This window comes from Nycticebus coucang, chromosome 3 (genome assembly GCF_027406575.1).
Source record: "Nycticebus coucang isolate mNycCou1 chromosome 3, mNycCou1.pri, whole genome shotgun sequence".
In the NCBI taxonomy this organism is placed as follows: domain Eukaryota; kingdom Metazoa; phylum Chordata; class Mammalia; order Primates; family Lorisidae; genus Nycticebus; species Nycticebus coucang.
In genome coordinates, this window is record NC_069782.1 from 22,199,594 (window position 1) to 22,217,893 (window position 18,300).

At 38.9% G+C, this 18,300-nt stretch overlaps 1 protein-coding gene and 1 non-coding gene across 6 annotated transcripts in view; both read left to right on the forward strand.

Annotated features, from left to right (window-relative positions):
* Positions 1-18,300, forward strand: part of ANKS1B (ankyrin repeat and sterile alpha motif domain containing 1B) — a 1,177,049-nt gene that overhangs the window by 82,838 nt on the left and 1,075,911 nt on the right. The gene's annotated exons all lie outside the window — the stretch shown is intronic.
* Positions 301-407, forward strand: LOC128582666 (U6 spliceosomal RNA). The gene has a single exon (XR_008379113.1). It is a non-coding gene; the product is annotated as a U6 spliceosomal RNA (small nuclear RNA).

Genomic DNA, 18,300 nt, shown 5'->3' on the forward strand with positions numbered 1-18,300 from the left:
CGGCTGGAGGCCCAGGTCTCTCAAGTTCATTGGTGTGAACCCTTCCACCTTCCAGCTTCTGCACTTTCCTGGCTGTGGTCATCTCTCCCACTCCTGTTCTTCTTTGTTGGGCTTTTAAACCCCCTTCATGGTGATTTTAGTAGATTTTAAGGTGTGTCTAATTTAATGCTTACATCCAGTGTGTCAGCTTTTTGTTTCTTTAAACCTATCACGGAAATTCCAAACATATGCAAAAGTAGAGAGCATAGTATTACGAGTCTCTGCGGATCCTTTTCTCAGCTTCAAGAATGATCAGTTGTCGTGCTCGCTTCGGCAGCACATATACTAAAATTGGAACGATACAGAGAAGATTAGCATGGCCCCTGCGCAAGGATGACACGCAAATTCGTGAAGCGTTCCATATTTTAAAAAAAAAAAAAGAATGATCAGTTGTCAACATATGGCCAATATTTTATTTATACCTTCCCTACCTCCTCTAGATTATTTTATAGCAAATCACAGGTCTCACATCATTTTACCTATAAATTATTCAGTGTATCACGCTAAAAGATAAAGATTATTTCCCCCCAGAGCATAACTATCATACCATTCTCAAACCCAAAATAAACCTAACCTTTTTTTAATATCACGTATCCATTGAATGCTTACATTTCCACTAATTCATCATTAAGAATATTTTACAGTTTACTTATGAAAATAAGTATCAAAATAACCATCACAGTGTTTATTATAATTATCTCTCCATGTTTGATTTTCTTTTCTCGACATGGAGCTAACCAGTGGCCAGGATTTTCACCAGAAAATCAGGCTCTGATCAGCCAGTGCAGTGGTTTTCAACCAGAACAGTTCTCAGCCTAGAGTGCATATCAGAATCACCTGGGAAGGTTTTAAGATAATAGATGATCAGATCCCTCTAGAAGCTTATTAAAAATATATTCCCAGCCCCACCCAGAATAGAATTCTAAAGAGCTAAAGATGTACCACAGTTCCGTTCTCATATTTGGGTTCTAGACAAGCTACTGAAATACTGTACAAGGATTAAACTTGGCTCATTGTGGATTCTTTTAATAACTGATTTTATTGCTAGGTTTTCACCTTTTAACGTGCAATGACAGTGTGAAAAAGTGAGCATGAACTTTTATTTCCCTTTATTTCTTTCTGAAAGGAAGTACTGTTGGTGCTTTGGTAAGTATTCTGTCTTTAGTGTGGAATTTCTCTGCTATCAGAGTCACCCTATGGATTTGGGGAAAATTAGTGTTTAAAATGTTCATAGACCTTCCTTAGTTGAAGTATTTACAATGTTAGAAAAATGACTGCTGGTCAATTTGAGATCTTTAAGCAAAAGGTCTTTTGAAGTAAGAAGTACCCACAGTCCCTGAGAGACAGATGCAGGAAAGACCGGCTTTTCCTTTTTCTCTTTCTTTCTTTGCTTTTCTTTATTTCTGAGATAGCATCTCACTTTGTTGCCCTGGGTAGAGTGCCATGGCATCATCACATCTCACAGCAACCTCAAACTCTTGGGGTCAAACGATCCTCCTCCCAGTCTCCCGAGTAGCTGGGACTACTGGTGCCCGCCACAATGCTGGGCTAGTTTTTAGTAGAAATGGGGTCTCACTCTTGCTCAGTCTGTTCTCAAACTCCTGATCTCAAGTGATGCACTGGCCTCGACCTCCCACAATGCTGGGATTACAGGTGTGAGCCACTGTGCCTGGCCAAGACTCACTTTTTCTAAACTTCTTATAGACATAAATGGTCCTGGAAAGGCAGGGCTCTGGATCATTCTGGACATGAGCAAGGCAGCTGAGGTCAGCTACCATTCTATAGCATTTCCTTGCTTGGGGATCTTGGACTTTTCCAACAGTCACTTTCCTTGTTTTAAAGTTGGGTCCCACAACCGATCTCACAACGTTTGTCATAGGGTGAAAATAAAATGCTTGGTACAGGGCGAGTGATTAATACTGCTTCTTTCTTGAGTATGAGTATATGGCCTCTGGGAAAGTCCGGTAGCAATGACCTAAACCAGCATTGAGTTTTTATGGCGATTCTGGCACATAATTAGAAAGTAAATTTCCTTTTAATAAGTACATAAATCTTGCTTGATAGATCAGTCTCTAGGCCCCCCTCCTCCCCAAAGTAAGCCATTTTCTAAGGCTGGAGCTTCAGAGTTAAGATCCTGTCCTCCTGCTGAAATCACTGAGATACCATTGTATCACAAGAGGTGTGCTTTGAAATAACCAGTAGTGATTGTCTATTACATACCTGCACTTGTGGCCTGGAATGAGGAAATTCTCCCTTTCTTGCCTTCAAATCCCAAATTAGTTTAGTGAGACCCGCAGACTGTCCTGCAAAAAGTGGTCAGGGGACCCTGATACCATGAATTGCATTTGTGTTACTGAAAAAAGTCTTTAATAGGTAGTTGCAGTCTGTCGTGATAGTTGTCAGACCTTTTTTTCTCTTTGCCTACATATTTCTATGCAGTGCAGGAAAAGCGCTTAAAAGCGTATTTGTGGTAGAGTTTTACAAAGGGATATTAAGGGTCAGTGCTCCTTGCTGTCTCCACTTGGCATTTTCTGTTCTGTCTGTTACCAGTTTTAGGACAGGAACTATACACTTTGAGGAGGAACCTTTTTATGGTTGAGTTATTACCTAGGGCAAGACATAGCTTGTCGTGTGTGTGTGTGTGTGTGTGTGTAACAAAAAGGCACTTTTGTGTGTCTTCCCTTATAAAGCTGTGTTAGGTCATTTTGGTTTCAAGGAACAGAGCCTCCATCCATCCGTCTAAAGAAAAGAAAAAGGTCTTTTTGCACAGAGATATATGGATTGGAACTGGAGGCGCCTGCATCTTCTAAAGCTCTTGTTCCTCTCTGTTCGTTTCTCTCAGGTCACATAGCCTGTAATAAATAGACCATCGTTGATATTTGTGGAGTGAACAAATAAATGGCTTTTCCTTTGTTACCTCTGCTCCTCTCTCCATTTTGTTACCTTTGTGTTGTTAACCAGCCTGTCTCTGCCTCTAGGACAGGATCCATAGGAGCCAATGTGACTGGTATCACTCATTGTCATTACATCGCTGTTTGGGCTCGTTATGTCCGAGGACACATCGGCCAGACTACAGACAGCCGTGCTTGTGTCTTCTTGGGCTGAGCCGTGAGCACTGTTCAGCGTCTGCTTTTCTGGTCACGGGGCGTTGTGTTACCGTAGACTGAGATATTTGGGATAGTAAGCACTGGGACTGATACACCCTCTACAGATGTTTACCTCCAGCTTAAATTAACAGAGAAACAGATGGGAAAGAGGAGTAAGAGACAAGTGCCTGCTGCAGCTCCTGTCTGTGATCCCTCTGGGAGGCCAAGGTAGGGAGACTGCGTCAGCCAGGAGTTTGAGACCAACTGAGCAACGTGTCAGCTGAGACCCTGTCTCTATGAAAAACATTCTAAAAAGTAACCAGGGCTGGTGAAGTGGGCCTGTAATCCCAGCTACTCAGGAGGCTGAGGGAGAAGGGTGGTGTTAGCCCCGGAGTTTGAGGCTATAGTGAACTGTGATTTTGCCACCGCACTCCAGCCTGGATAGCAGAGCACAAGACCCTGTCTCTAAAAAAAGGAGAAATTAATGAGTGGTTATTGATTGTAGGATACATTATTAGACCTTTTCTGTATCAATCAACCTCTTAAGAGTGCTATTATGTAGTCTTAATATTCTAATTTTAAATAAGAGAAAAGTTCACCTGGGTGATGTTCAGTAATCTGCAAAGTTCTCAGTATGTGGTGGAGTCTGGGCGGTAAACCTAAGTCTGTCTGCCTGCAAATGTCTCTGCCTGTGAAACGTTTGCTGCTCCGAGAGTACTTTCTCTGGTGCCAATGGAAATGTTAATATAATGCAAGCCACATAAGTGATTTAACATTTTCTAGCGAGTGCATTTAAAAAAGGAAAAAGAAACAAGCAAAATTAATTGTCATAATGTATTTTGTTTAATCCAATGCATGTAAAGTATCATTTCAACATGTAGTCAGTATAAACAAATATTAATGAGCTGTTTTACTCCTTTATCTCATGCATTCCAAGGGGTGAAGTCTGGTGTGTGCTGCCCACTGACAGGACCTCTTGATCTGGACTAGCCACCTTTTGAGTACTCATGAGCCACGTTTGCGAAGTAGTTACTGTATCAGACAGCCTGGCATTATAGTAAGAATGCCTGTTCAACTGTTTTTATTATTGTTTTTTTTTTTTTTGTAGAGGCAGAGTCTCACTGTACCGCCCTCAGGTAGAGTGCCGTGACATCACACAGCTCACAGCAACCTCTAACTCTTGGGCTTACGCCATTCTCTTGCCTCAGCCTCCCGAGCAGCTGGGACTACAGGCGCCCGCCACAACGCCCGGCTATTTCTTTGTTGCAGTTTGGCCGGGGCTGGGTTTGAACCCACCACCCTCGGCATATGCGGCTGGCGCCCTACTCACTGTGTTTTTTTTTTTTTTTTTTATTGTTGGGGATTCATTGAGGGTACAATAAGCCAGGTTACACTGATTGAAATTGTTAGGTAAAGTCCCCATGATCTATTGAGCCTCCTGGGGTTTCAGTTACTGGTCTGTTAAATGGGAGATGTTAACACCTTACACGGCTACACTGCATTAGATGATTTGGACAGGGCCAAGTTCACAGTTCACTGGGATTGACCTCAGTGCACATCCATAGTTGAGTTTCAGCTAATTATTAATGTTTCTGGTTATTCCTGAGCCATTTTGTCACTACGTACGTGGATAAGGTAATCTGTAAGTGTGGTCTGAGTATCTCAAAAGTCACATCATCAGTTTGACAGCTTTTAGGAAAAGTTTTGGCTCTTGAGAGTTTTTCTGTGTACAAGAAAATTATGTATTCAACAATTAGTAGATTCGTATATATGTATTGATTATCTAAGGATCAAGTCATTTGCTCATCTGACATATGGGTATACCATAGGCCTGTCACAGTTTATCATGTTTTGCCAGATTCAGTTAATGCTAATGATCACAAATGAGGAAAAGTGAGAAAACAGACATATCACCAAGGCTTAATCTATTATTTGCTATCTTTGGATGGATATTTGCCAAGGAACTTTGTTGATGACATGTATAGTACATGCTATTGTATTATCACACGTTATTCATATATACATATTATAACATACATATATATTTATATTATCTATGTGCACGCATATAGACATACATATATAGGATAGGAAAGATGAAAACATTAAGGTGTGTGTGCATATATATAGTGAGAAAAAAGAAAGCATTAATAAGAACATGATAGAAAGTATATTTGTTTTTGCATATTTGTTTGAAAGTATTTACAGGATTTTCCCCAGTGTTCCAAATACTTTGTGGTTGCTTGGATTCTGATAAAGGGGAATACCCACAGTTCCTTCTTTCACTGAGTTTACCATTTTGTGTAAAGGATAGACATTAGATACAATTACTTAAATCTAGAGGAGGGAAGTGTTAGGAAATAAAAGTATGTGTGCTGTTCATGAAGGCTTAGCTGGGCCCCTAATTTAAGATGTGGGTTAGAAAAAGCTTTTGTGAGTAAATAGCATGTAAGCTGAGAGTTAAAAGATAAATAGCAATTAGCCAAGCAAAATAGGAAAGAGAGGAAGGAAGAAGCAATTCAGAAAGAAGAAATAGAGTGCAAAAGGAAGGATCTTGGAAACTTTAAAAAACTTAAAGGGTTTGTGAGATACAAATACTGTATTGTTCATATTAAAAATTGGAGAACTGAAGCTCCATGCTATTAAGTGATTTATCTAAGATCAGATTAAACAGGGGAGGTAATAGGGGGTCGTATGTTGTTACCATCTTTGTTTTTGTTTTGTTTTGTTCTTTTAGAGATGGGGTCTCTTGCTCAGGCTGGTCCAGAACTCCTGAGCTCAGCAATCCTCCCACCTTAGCCTCCACGAGTGCTGGGATTGCAGGCGTGAGCCACCACACCTGGCCCCCCACGCTTGTATTTTTTAAAATAGGTACATTTGGGCTGTGAGCTATGATGCCACAGCACTCTACCCTGAGCGACAGAATGAGACTCTGTCTCAAAATAAATAAATAAACCCATACAAATGTACTGTCTTTGGTGTACAGTTCTATAAATTTGGACAAATGCATGATTAGGTAATCACTATCATAATCAGTATTACAAAGAGCGCCATCATCCCTGCAAAATGCCCTATTCTACTCTTTTGTGGTCAACCGCTCTCCCCAACTCTAACCCTCGGCAACCACTGATTTTTCCTCTATTCCTCTATTTTTGTTTGTTCCAGAATGTGATATTCTATAGTAGAGATGTACGTATAGTACGTAGAGCTCTGTGTCTGTCATCTTTGACTTTAGGCATTTGAGATTCATTCATGGTTTGTGTATCAGCAGTTCATTCATTTATATTGGAAAGTGGCTTTCTTTTGTGTGAATGCACCACAGTTTGTTTTGTTCTGTATTTCCACCAGTTTAGGGACATTTGCTTATTTTATTTTTTGATGTTTATAAATCTACTCTAAATATTTATGTACACATTATTTTTGCATGTGAAAAAGTATTTTTTTCTCTTAGGTAAGTACCTAAGAGTGGCATTGCTGGATTGTATGTTATATGAGTATTTAATTTTATTAGAAAACTCCTAAACTGTTTTCCAAAATGGCTGTAATATTTGCATCCCCCTCAGCAATACTGGAGAGTCCCAGTTGCTCAGCATACTTACCAGCACCTGGAATTGTCAGTTTTCCCCCATTCTAATCGGTGTGTAGTGGCAAGTTCTCGTGAATTTTTATTTGCATTTTTCTAATGACTAATGAAGTTAAACATCTTTTCACGTGCTTGTTTGCACCATTAGTACTTCTTCTTTGGGGAAATTTTCTCTTCAAATCATTTGCTCATTTTTAAAAAAAATGAGTTGTTTTCTTACCTTTGGGGATTTCTTGTATCCTCGTATTCTGGATACAAGTCCTTTGTTTGAAATATGATTTGCAGTGCTCCCTCTGGATGGGCACAATGTAGGTGTGTATGGTACACCTTTTGGTGCAGGGCGTAATTATAAGAGAGACTCTACCTAACAAATTCAAATACTGATTTGGCTGTTTGTACCCTCACCTTTACCTGAAATATAAAGAAAGAAGTATAATAATTTGCAATTTTCCCCCCCGCAGTCTTTGGTCTATCTTTTTGCTGTCTTCGGGGTCTTTTGGCAAAGCCAAAGTCCACTTTGTCATAAAAAATTTTATGAATTATGCTTTTGATGTTGTATCTTTGCCCAAACCAATGTTACTAAGATTTTTTTCCTCAATGATTCTTCTATGAGCTATATTTCATAGTTTCATGTTTCCATTTTGAGTTAAATTTTATGTAAGCTATGAGGCATAGTCTGAGGTGGTTATTTATTTGCTGAGATGTTCATTTGTTCCAGCACTTCTTATGGAAGAGACTGTCATATCTCCATTGAGTTGCGTTTCTACCTTTGTCAAAAACTAATTGATTATATTTATGTAGATCTATTTTTGGACTGTATGCATCGAAAACTCCATCAGACAATGCACTATTTTTTGCTCTTAACTGTTGAACATATTGCTAAGAACTTAAGATGGAAGAATAGTGTATTATATTTATCTGGAAATTTACTATTTCTGTTCTTCCTTCATTTCTGATGTTCCAAGTCTCCTTCTGGTGTTATCTTCTGCCTGAAGAACTTCCTTTTAGCAATTCTTGTAGAGAAGCCTGTTGTTAATGGATTTGCTTAGATTTTCTTCATCTAAGAATGTCTTTATTTCATTTTTATTCTTGAATGATATTTTCAATGGATGTAGAATTCTGGTTTGGTGGCTTTTTTCTCAGTGCTTAAAAAATTTGTACATGTCCTTGGGCCTCTGTGATTTCTGATGAGTGATCCCCAGACTTTGAAATCATTGTTTCCCTGTAAGTAATACATCATTTTGCTTTGGCTGCTTTATATTTTTGTCTTTAGTTTTGGTGATTTGATTATCATATGTCTAGGCATGGATATTTTGGAGTTTGTTATATTTGGGGTTCTGGATTTATGTTTTTTGCCAAATTTAGACAGTTTTAGCTATTAAAAATGTTTTTTGATGTTCTTCTTCTGACACTGGGACGATATGAATTTTAGGCATTTTGATATTTTCCTACAGGTCCTCAGACTTTATTTTTTAGCTATTTTTTTTAATCTCTGTTGTTCAGATTAGATAATTTATACTGATATGTCCTCAAGTCTACTGGCAGTTTCCTCTGCCATCTTACAGAACCCATTTTTGGCTGTTGCATTTTTCTTTCTTTTCTTTTTCTTTTTTTTTTGAGACAGAGTCTCAAGCCGTTGGCCTTGGTAGAGTGCCGTGGCATCACAACTCACAGCAACCTCAAACTCTTGGGCTTAAGTGATTCTCTTGCCTCAGCCTCCCAAGTAGCTGGGACTGTAGGGCACTCATCATAACACCTGGCCATTTTTTTTTTTTTTTGTAGTTGTCATTGTTGTTTGGCAGGCCCAGGCTGGATTTGAACCCGCCAGCTCTGGTGTATGTGGTTGGCACCTTAGCTGCTGAGCTACAGGCACCGAGCCTTGGCTGTTGCATTTTTTAATTCTTTATTTTTCATTTGGGTCTTCTTCATATTTCTGTTTCCTTGCTGAACCTTCCTATCTTTGTATTTATTTCAGGAGTAATTTTTAATAGCTGCTTTACCATCACTGTCAGGTGATTCTAACCTATGTATCATCCTGGCATTGATGTCCATAAGTTTTCTTTTCCCGTGTCATTTTAGATTTTTCTGGCTCTTGGTAATTCTGAGTGATTTTGCATTGTATCCTGGACATTTTGAATGTTATGTTATGAGATTCTGGGTCTTATTTCTATCCTACGGAGAATGTTGATATTCTTCTCTTAGCAGGCAATTGACCCGGGGAGTTCAGGTGGTCTGCTCTGACCAGCCTTCTGTGGTTGTGGTTTCAACATCCATTCCATTTTGAAGCCTCTACAGTGCTATTTTGTACTGTGCCAGATGTTTGCAACCAACAGCCGCTGTGAGATCTGGGCAGTGGTTTACAATGTAGTTCATTTCTCAAATCTTTGTCACACTGTTTAGGATTGTATCCATGCATGGTCAGGATAAGCCTTATCCAATAAGAGAAAGAGATTTTTTTACAGTGTGTATAGGGAGAACCACAGAGTGATAACCCAGTTCCCAGTGGGGTCAAGAAAGTTTATATACCCTCGTTTTAGAGGTGAGGAGATGAGGACTATAGGTAATTCTGTTGAGTGGCAATAAATGGTTACTAGGGAGGATGAATAGATATTTGGAGAATGAATGGATGGGGAGAAACAGATTGACTTTTAAATGATTCTTTTGGGAAATTAAATTAACCCAAGAAACAGACAGTGTCTTAAAATGACTTGGGCCAGGTCTGGTTGATCTTCTTTCCTACAATATATTAAGTTAATGGGGTGGGGGGGAGGGAAATCATTTGTTCTTTTTGATGGATCTGGTTTTATGAAGGCAGAAGAAAACCCCCTTCTATTGCTTGTTGATCTCTCAGAGCCTTTAATTCAAAATATTCTTTTTATTGAGGAGTCATATTTTGGGGTGAAATTTTCTGCATACCTTTGTTCAGAATCCCTTTTTTTTCTCATGTATTGAGCCAGAACTAGAGCACTTCTCTGGAAGTCTGTCTGTCTGCATCCTAGTGACTATTCCTGGTTTTGGTGTATCTTGAGTCCAGGAAAAAAGGAAAGAAGGAAAAAGAAGAAATTCATTGCTGGTATCTGGAATCCTGGTCTTCTCCAATCTATCTGCTGTTACTCACTCTTTGGAGCTCTGTGCATTTTGTTCAGGTTTTTCCATCTCTCTAAGAACTAGTACCCAAAAGACACTTCTTGTTAAATTTTGGCTAATGCTTTTAGTGAAGGAAAAATAATCACCAAATTAGGTATTCGTGCTTCATTCTAGCTTTCACTTGTCATGACTAATTACTTAGTTTAATTAAGAACCGTCTTGATGGGGTTCTTGGCAGAAGAAGGTGAGTTTTCACTTTTATAAATCTTTCAATCCATGCAAAGAAGATTGAAAACACATTTCCATGTTACAAAGGATGTAATCAGAGTGAATGACTTGAGAGCAGTAGGCTTAAAAACGGCGTGATATTTTTATGTTTTGTGTTTGTTGCTCATTATGGAGATCAGCACCACATGTACATGACCATTCTCTTACTACCGCCTCTACAGGGAAGGCGGTTAAATGGAGAAATAATTGGGTTCAAATTTTGCAGTGCCATTTTATAATCTTTCTTTAAATTTGTCTGTGATACCAACTATAACTGAATTGTCATTCCATAAGAAAGCTAAAGAGAACCTGGGGACTTATATTTGAATCATGGTGTCCTTGGGTGTATATTTTAAGTGGTTAAGGTCAAAGACTCTAGAACCAGATTCCCTGGAATTGAATCTCAGTCATCTCCTTTTGGTGCATGACATTGGGCAAGTTATTTAACCTACTTTATGCAGTTTTGTCCTTTATAAAATCGGCATGGTGATAGTACCTGTCCTATAGTGTGGTTTTCAAGATCCTCTAAGTTAATACTTATTTGGAATGTAGAACAGTGCCTGCTGCTCTTATTATTTTAGAAAATTATATCTGTTGGGAATGTTTACTGAATAGATTATATTTATTGATTACATGTGAACAGGGTACGTTATTTGCTTAATACTCATTACCACTTTACATTTTTCTGATTAAGAGATTGATATAAAGAGAAGTTGTCCAAGATCGTGTAGCTAGTGAAGTTACAGAGAGAGGATTTGAAGCCAGGCAGCCTGACCTCAGAGCTCATGCTGTTAGCTACCATATCACATCACCAACAATATAGTAACCATTCTGAACTGGTGGTATGTGATCACCAGCACTACTGTTATTAGCAGGTAGAATTTTGCTGTGGATCATATTTTGTTCATATCTATGAATCTCTTTAGTTTTAAATTCATAATTAGAAACTTCGTATGTTTTAAAATGGCATAAAAAGCACTCTGTCTGTTACGAGAAGACACCTAACAACAAGTACTACACACGTTCTGTCTTCAGGAACTAGGAGAAGAAGTCTCATATGAGAAGATGGAAAGCAGGGGGGCGCCTGTGGCTCAAGGAATAGGGCACCGGCCCCATATACCAGAGGTGGTGGGTTCAAACCCAGCCCCGGCCAAAAACTGCAAAAAAGAGAAAAAGAAGATGGAAAGCAGAGGAAAGAACTGTGGATAACTTACCAAGGACAGTGTCAAATGTAACCACCTGCAGAGGGATAGGCCAGTGATAAACAAATGATTCGTTCTGCAGAACCCGGGAGGCTCAGGACTCGGAGGCACTAGGTGTTATAAAAGATGAGGTGAGATGGTGGGGGAGATATGAGGTGGATGGGATGTAAGCAGGAGAATTGTTTAAAATTATATTTCTTGCAGGGCACAGTGCCTCACACCTGTAATCCTGGCACTCTGGGAGGCTGAGGTGGGTGGATTGCCTGAGCTCAGGAGTTGGAGACCAGTCTGAGCAAGAGTGAGACCCCATATCTACTAAAAATAGAAATACTAGCCAGGCTTCATGGTGAGCACCTGCAGTCCCGGCGACTCTGGAGGCTGATGCAGGAGGATCGCCTAAACTCAGGAGTTTGAGGTTGCTTTGAGCTAGGCTAATGCCACTACACTCTAGTCTGGGCAACAGAGTGAGACTTTGTCTCAAACAAATGAACAAACAAACAAAAACTATAATTTTTTTTTAAAACTACGAAATTATATTTCTTGATACTCATAACTCCTAGTCACTAGTAAGTACCATTTCCTCATCTCTGCAGTGTAGGAAAAGTATAATGTGTGAAGAAATGAACTTGAGAGACTGTGAAGAGGGAGATGGAGTGAAAGTCTGCATAACATCCTTGTAGCCTCCTCCCTGTGCTCAGCTCTGCAATATTAGCAACATGGTTTTCAGCTGCCTTTCTACCTCCACACCTCCTCAGACAGGAGATCCTTCTCGGAAGGGATCACAGACTCTAGAGGAAATCTCTGTAGGTACTGACATGTGGGCTTGTCTAAGGAAGAAAGCAGCTGGCTTCCTGAGGGACCTGCAGGGAGCCTTACGTGGAGCTTTGTCTGTGCGCACACAGCTTCTGATGACCTTGGTTAGTCCCTCATGCTGACATATGAACACAGAAGCATCATCACAGTCCATTAAGGAAACCTTTACCAGGAAGGGAGAGCAGAGCCAACAAAGAAATAAAAAGAAAAAGGTCAGAGCAAAGACAGATTACTGGGGGGAGGGGGGAAGAGAGAAACTTTAAGAAAATATAGTCAGTACCCTCAAACAGGTGAGTAGATTTTGTACGCATAAAATAAGAATTTAATATTATAAAAAAGGAAGAATGGGAGAATAAGAAAAAAATTCAGTAAAAGGACTAGATGCACTTGAGGAAATCTCACAGGAAGAAGGAGAAGATAGTGAGATGGGAGATAGGAAGGATCAGAGGTCCAGGCTCTGACTTTTAGCAGCGAGAAAGAGAGAGAGAGAGAGAGAGAGAGAGAGAGAGAGAGAAAGAACGAGAACAACAGAGAAAACAAAAGGGAAAGAAATTATCAAAGGAATTAAAATTTGATCAAATCCTGTTTATTTATTTTTGGTGTTGCTGAAATTGTCGGGTTGGAGTGGTGGTGTTTCTTCCTCATAAAATTTTTTCCCACTCCAATATTTTCAAGTATTTTCTCCACACTCGCTTCTAGAATTTTTGTTTTTACATGTCTTAAATTTAAATCTTCTATGTTTTCTCATCTGGAATGTGAAGTGAGGTGTCTGGAGCCGCAGCACTCACTTAGTCACCATGAGAACCACACAGTTCTCAGCTCTGTTGTACCTGAACTGCTGAGTCAACATCAGCAAATTACCCGTCTGTGGATTTCTTGTTACACTGGGGGTCGGGGTGGAGGTTCCCAATTTGGCTAAGTCTGTTGGATTTTCTTTTACCTACAACCAAACACAGTCCTAACTCACACTTCCAGAGAAGCCCTCAAAAAAAAATCATAAATCAACATTAGCAACTAGAAGATAACAGAGAAATAATCGAACAATTCTGAAGGAAAGTAATTTTCAATCGTGAATGTCTTACATTGTAAAAATATTGGTCACATGTAGTTGGTGGAGGTATGGAAAATTTTAAAGTATTTATCTCTCATGCACCATTTCTCAGGAAGCTCATAGAAGGTGGGTTCTACCAAGATGAGAATGTAAACCAAGAAATAGGGAGGCTCAGACTCTAGGAAATGCAGACTCTAACCCAGACGAGAGGCAAGAGAAAGTTTCTAGGGTGTGCGAAAGGGTTAGCGCAGGGACAGAAGATTTAGGGGAAATAAATCGTGGGAAAAAATAGACTATCTGATAGATCTGACTTCAAGGAAAACTGTATTTAAGAGTGTCTATAGAGTTACGGGGATGTGGGCAAAGATTTTACTAGAGACTAGAAAAGAACAATAAAGTATGTACCAATTAACATTAGAGAAAAGGTTCAGAAAGGAAATATAACCATTGTATAGTACTCTAATCAGCAAGCAATATTTACTTAGTCATTATATCAACAATTATGGACGTAGCCCAAATTACATTTCAACTGTACTGGGAGGTGGAGTAGGGAGATAAAGTGGTTATAAAGTGAAAATCCTTACACCACCTGGGACACGGGTATCAGTATACACTAGCATGACTTAGAAGCGTGGAGTTACATGCCAGCAGCAGCAGGTGGGTGCATGTAACATGCTAGCTCTGGGAGTGAGGGAGCCTGTGGGTAAGGTGACCGGGAGGGGTTTGCCGTGGAATCACTGGGTTTTAAGTCTGTGTATACTATTAGATTATACACATGCGTGTATTATTTTGATAAAAATAACTTAATAAAATGTTTTATACGGACATTTCCCCAAACCTGTAGTGTTCCTTGGCGCATTATCTTTCGGAAATTCTCTTCCTTTTGTGTTCCTGGGGAAGATTATGCTCATTTTATCTGACTTAGCTCAAGCAAGCCCATCCACGATCTTTCTAAGCAGAGTTAGGGTCTTCCTTCTTGGTGCTGCAGAACTTTGTGCAGTCTTGTGATGCAGCATTTATCTTTTTGGGCTTACTTGTTTTCAGGCTTATCTTCCTTGCAGGGCTGTGTTGGGGATGGTGTTTTTAATTTTTGCCCATGCAGCCCTTAGCACTGTGCCTGATCAGAGTTGAATGAAAGAAGGATGTTGGATGTATTGAGAAAACCTGCATTCAGCTCTGACGTTCCCTCTTGGAAAACCTGGATGTGATGAACTTCAAGCTGCCTGAGAATTTGAACATTTATAATTCTTTTTTATTAAAGACCCTAATGTTACACCTTCAAATCCATGTGTAATAAGGCTACTTACTTCCTACATCATTGCCCTTCTTGTATTTTATTGCAGTTTATAATTGTTTTGTGTCTGTACTTTTATAAAATTTCAGAATATCATGGGGGTAAACACATTTTGGTTACATAATTTGCTTTTGCACATTTTAAGTCAAAGTTGTAAGCGTGCCCTTTACCCAGCAAACATTCATTCTACCTATGAGGTGTGAATTTACCTATTCCCTGCACCGCGACATTTTCTTAATTTCCATTGAACTTTGTTTCCACGTATGTACTTAAGTGTTGATTGGTTAGTTCTAATTTAGTATTGAGTATGTTTCCCCCGTAAACTGTAAGCTTCCAAAGGGCAGGGACATGTCTGTCCTGTTCAGCGTTGTACCCCAGGGCTTCTTAGAGAGCCTTGGACATGGGGACCCACAGTGAACATTCACTGAGGGAATATATCCAGATAGTCATTTTAGGGATGCCTCCAAAAATCCAGTTGTTCTTCCAGGCGTTTTAGAAATGAATATCTTACAGAGTCTCATCGCTGGGATTTGCATATTGTTCATATCAGCTGTTATGTGATGTCACTTTTGTCCACATAGTTGGAATCATTTTCCACTTTTGTGTGTTCAGTGATATTTCACTCCTTCAATTACTTCTTGAACGTTTCTTTTTTTCATGAGGACTTTCTGAGCTAATCTGTTCTTCCAAGTCTCAGCAACTTAGTATATAAGAGCAATGGTTTATATAAGACATGTTTATTTATTTATTTTTTTGCCTGAGTAAACAGTACATGATTTGGGGCAGAGATTTTTATGGCTTGATAAAGCACTCCATGCATTTTCATTAAAAATCGTTTAGATCGTCAGATCTAAACGATTCACATCTACAAGCTGGTTTTCCCTTGAATACATGCAAGTAAAAAAGTTAAGGACTTGGCAAAATTTATTTTAGATTTGCCAAATCCAACATTTTGAAATGCGACTTTGACGTTTAACCAAATCCCAAACGCTGCTGCATTTATTCCTTTCCGACAAGAAGTTGTGGGTTCCTGAGAGACTTCAAGTGTCTTTCTAAACTATTTGGTATCTTTTAAAGATTTTTTAGTCTTTAACAGTAGTTTTATCATGCAATAACTTCATGCACTAACTTTCATCATTCACCCACCTGCCTCTCCCCCCCCCTTCTCCTATCCCGATGTCAGGAGAGGCTACCTTACTTACGTGGGCGCCAGGCTGGCCCAAGGGACTGTGATGAAGCAGGAATGACTGTAACTCTTGCTGAGTTCTTACCACGTGCTTCAAAGTAGACACGTGTCAAATACTTGCCACGTACCAGGCAGGCGTGTGTCAAGTGCTTTATGTGTATTTTAATCCTCGCACCAATCCCATGATCGAAGTTTTATCTTCCCCATTTTACTGAAAAGGAAATTGAAACTCTTTGAGGAATAAAGCAACTTGTCTAGTTATGAAACTGATACGTTTAGAGCCAGCTCTTGAAACCAGGCCTGTCTGGGAGCAGCCTGTTGCGTATCAAATGTCCCCCGAGAGCTTCAATAGCAGGATATTTATACCGGTAGTATCTGAATGAAGGCTTTGTTTAAAGGTGATGATGTCAGAGATTTCTCTTGATCTTAGTTATGTATTTTTAGTTTGATAAAGACTAATATTTTATTAATAGGAAGAGTCTTTTTACATTTATATGTAAGGAATGAGAGAATAAAAATTATAAAAGATTTTGACAGCATTTAATGAGGAACTAAGTTTCAAAGCATAAAATGAGCAGGGACAAGCGTTAGGTATTGTGTGCAGCTCCCCTGAAACAATCGCACAAATACAGAATTGGTGAGAACTGACGTAGTAACATTTCCTAGGAGAAGTTTTTGGTATTTTATCATGACAAACTCAGTATAAGTAGTGAAGTGGATTAGGTGGTTCTTTGGTTAAAGAAATTATATTAGCTAGAATTAGGGAGGTTAAAAAAAAAAATCTCAGTTTGTTTTATTCTATATTCTGGCCCAATTGCATTTGGAATAGTCTGTGGTTTCGGGAACAGTTTTAAGAGTTATGTAGAAATAAAGCGAATTCAGATAAAGATAGAATGTATTTCTTACTTGTATTCCTGCAGCATGATTGTACTAGGGAAGGTTTTCCAGAGAAGAGAACCAACACGATTATACAAAGAGGGAGAGAGAAAGAGAGATTTATTTTAAGTAATTGGCTCACGTGATTTTTGAGACTTGGCAAATCCAAAATCTGCAAGGCACGCCAGCATGCTGGGGGGTCGGGGACTGCTTGCCGTTTGAGTCCAGAGATGATTTGATGGCAGAATTACCTCTTCTTTGGGGAAGGTCAACTGATTAAATCAAAGTTAAGGTTTTCAACTGATCGAATGAGGTCTCACAATTTGGAGGGTAATTGGCTTTACTTAAAGTCTACTGATTTCAATGTTAATTTCATCTAGAAAATGCCATCACAGAATAATGTTTAAATGTTTAAACATTTAATGTTTATTGTTAACATTTAATGTTAATGTTTAAAACATCTAGAATAATGTTTGACCAAATACATGGGTACCATGGCCAAACTGAAACATAAAATTTACCATCACCATAACCCATAATAAATATTCTTTGAATCAATGAATTGATTAAAAATTGGTCTGTAGACAGTTGAGGGAGGTGGATATGTCTAATTGGAAAAGAGAATATTCTGGAGAAAATAATGATCATCTTTAAGTTATTAGAAGCTTTGGAGATCCTAGATAGAGCTGAGAGGAGGTAGAGAGTCTTGAGGCAGAAACAAAGGGTTAGGGAGAAAATATATTTACAGAACAGTTAAACTCTTCTTCCCCATCCCTTTGCACATCAGCACCCATGAGGCATCTACTTTCCTGGTTGGGAGATGGACATATTCCTCTCTGGAAGAATGGCCTGGCTATAAGGAATAAACTTCCGTACACTGATACCTGGGATTTCCCCCATGCAAGGTGACTCCCTGACATAGTCACTCAAAAGTGGAGCCTGTGTGTTAACAGTTGCTCACAGACTTCTCATCAGTATTTTAGTGTTTTACTTTTAAAAATAAATAGGTTGACAAAGATGATTATAATAATAGCTTATCTACCATGTAGACACAGTGCTAAGTGATTTACATGTGTTATTACATTTAATCCTCAGAACAGCCCTAAGAGGGATCTACTGGTAACATCATCCCTGTTTTCCAGACGTGAAAACTGAAGCATAGATTAAGAAATTTACCCAAAGTCACAAAGTTTGTATGTGACTAAGCTAAGACTTGACTAACAAAAAACAAAGATTTAGGGTCATAGAGAAGAAACTTCATTTTATAATGTGTCCACTGTTGGAAAGAATTGAGAATAAGATCCTCATGATTTTATTTTTAAATGTTTACTTAGGAATAATGTACTTACAATTTTCCTAAACAGAGAGTTTCCAGTGTAAACCTAACAAACAAATAGGTTATACAGAGAAGAAGCAGACTTTACTGAATGTTTTTGGCTGCTGGTCTGATTCTCTTTTCAGGCTATAGCACTGATTCCTAATCTGGGATCTGTGAATATCCCTATAAACCATTTGAATCTTTTAGAATGGTTTTCAGTATCTCAGCTTCATTAAATTAAATATTTACCTTTATTTCGGTACAGATTAGCCCAAACATCAAGTTTTTATTGTTGCTTAAATATCAGCTCCTTATTTTATCAACAGGAGGTTTATGCTAATGAGAATTGGTTTTGAGTTCCTGGACAGGCATTTCTGATTTTTCTTCACTTCGGTGATTTTCTCTCCTTCATGTTCTTTTTGTCCCCTGATTCTTTTAAAACTGAGGTATATTATACATGCAGGAAAGGGTACTCATTGTAAGTATGCAGCTTTATGA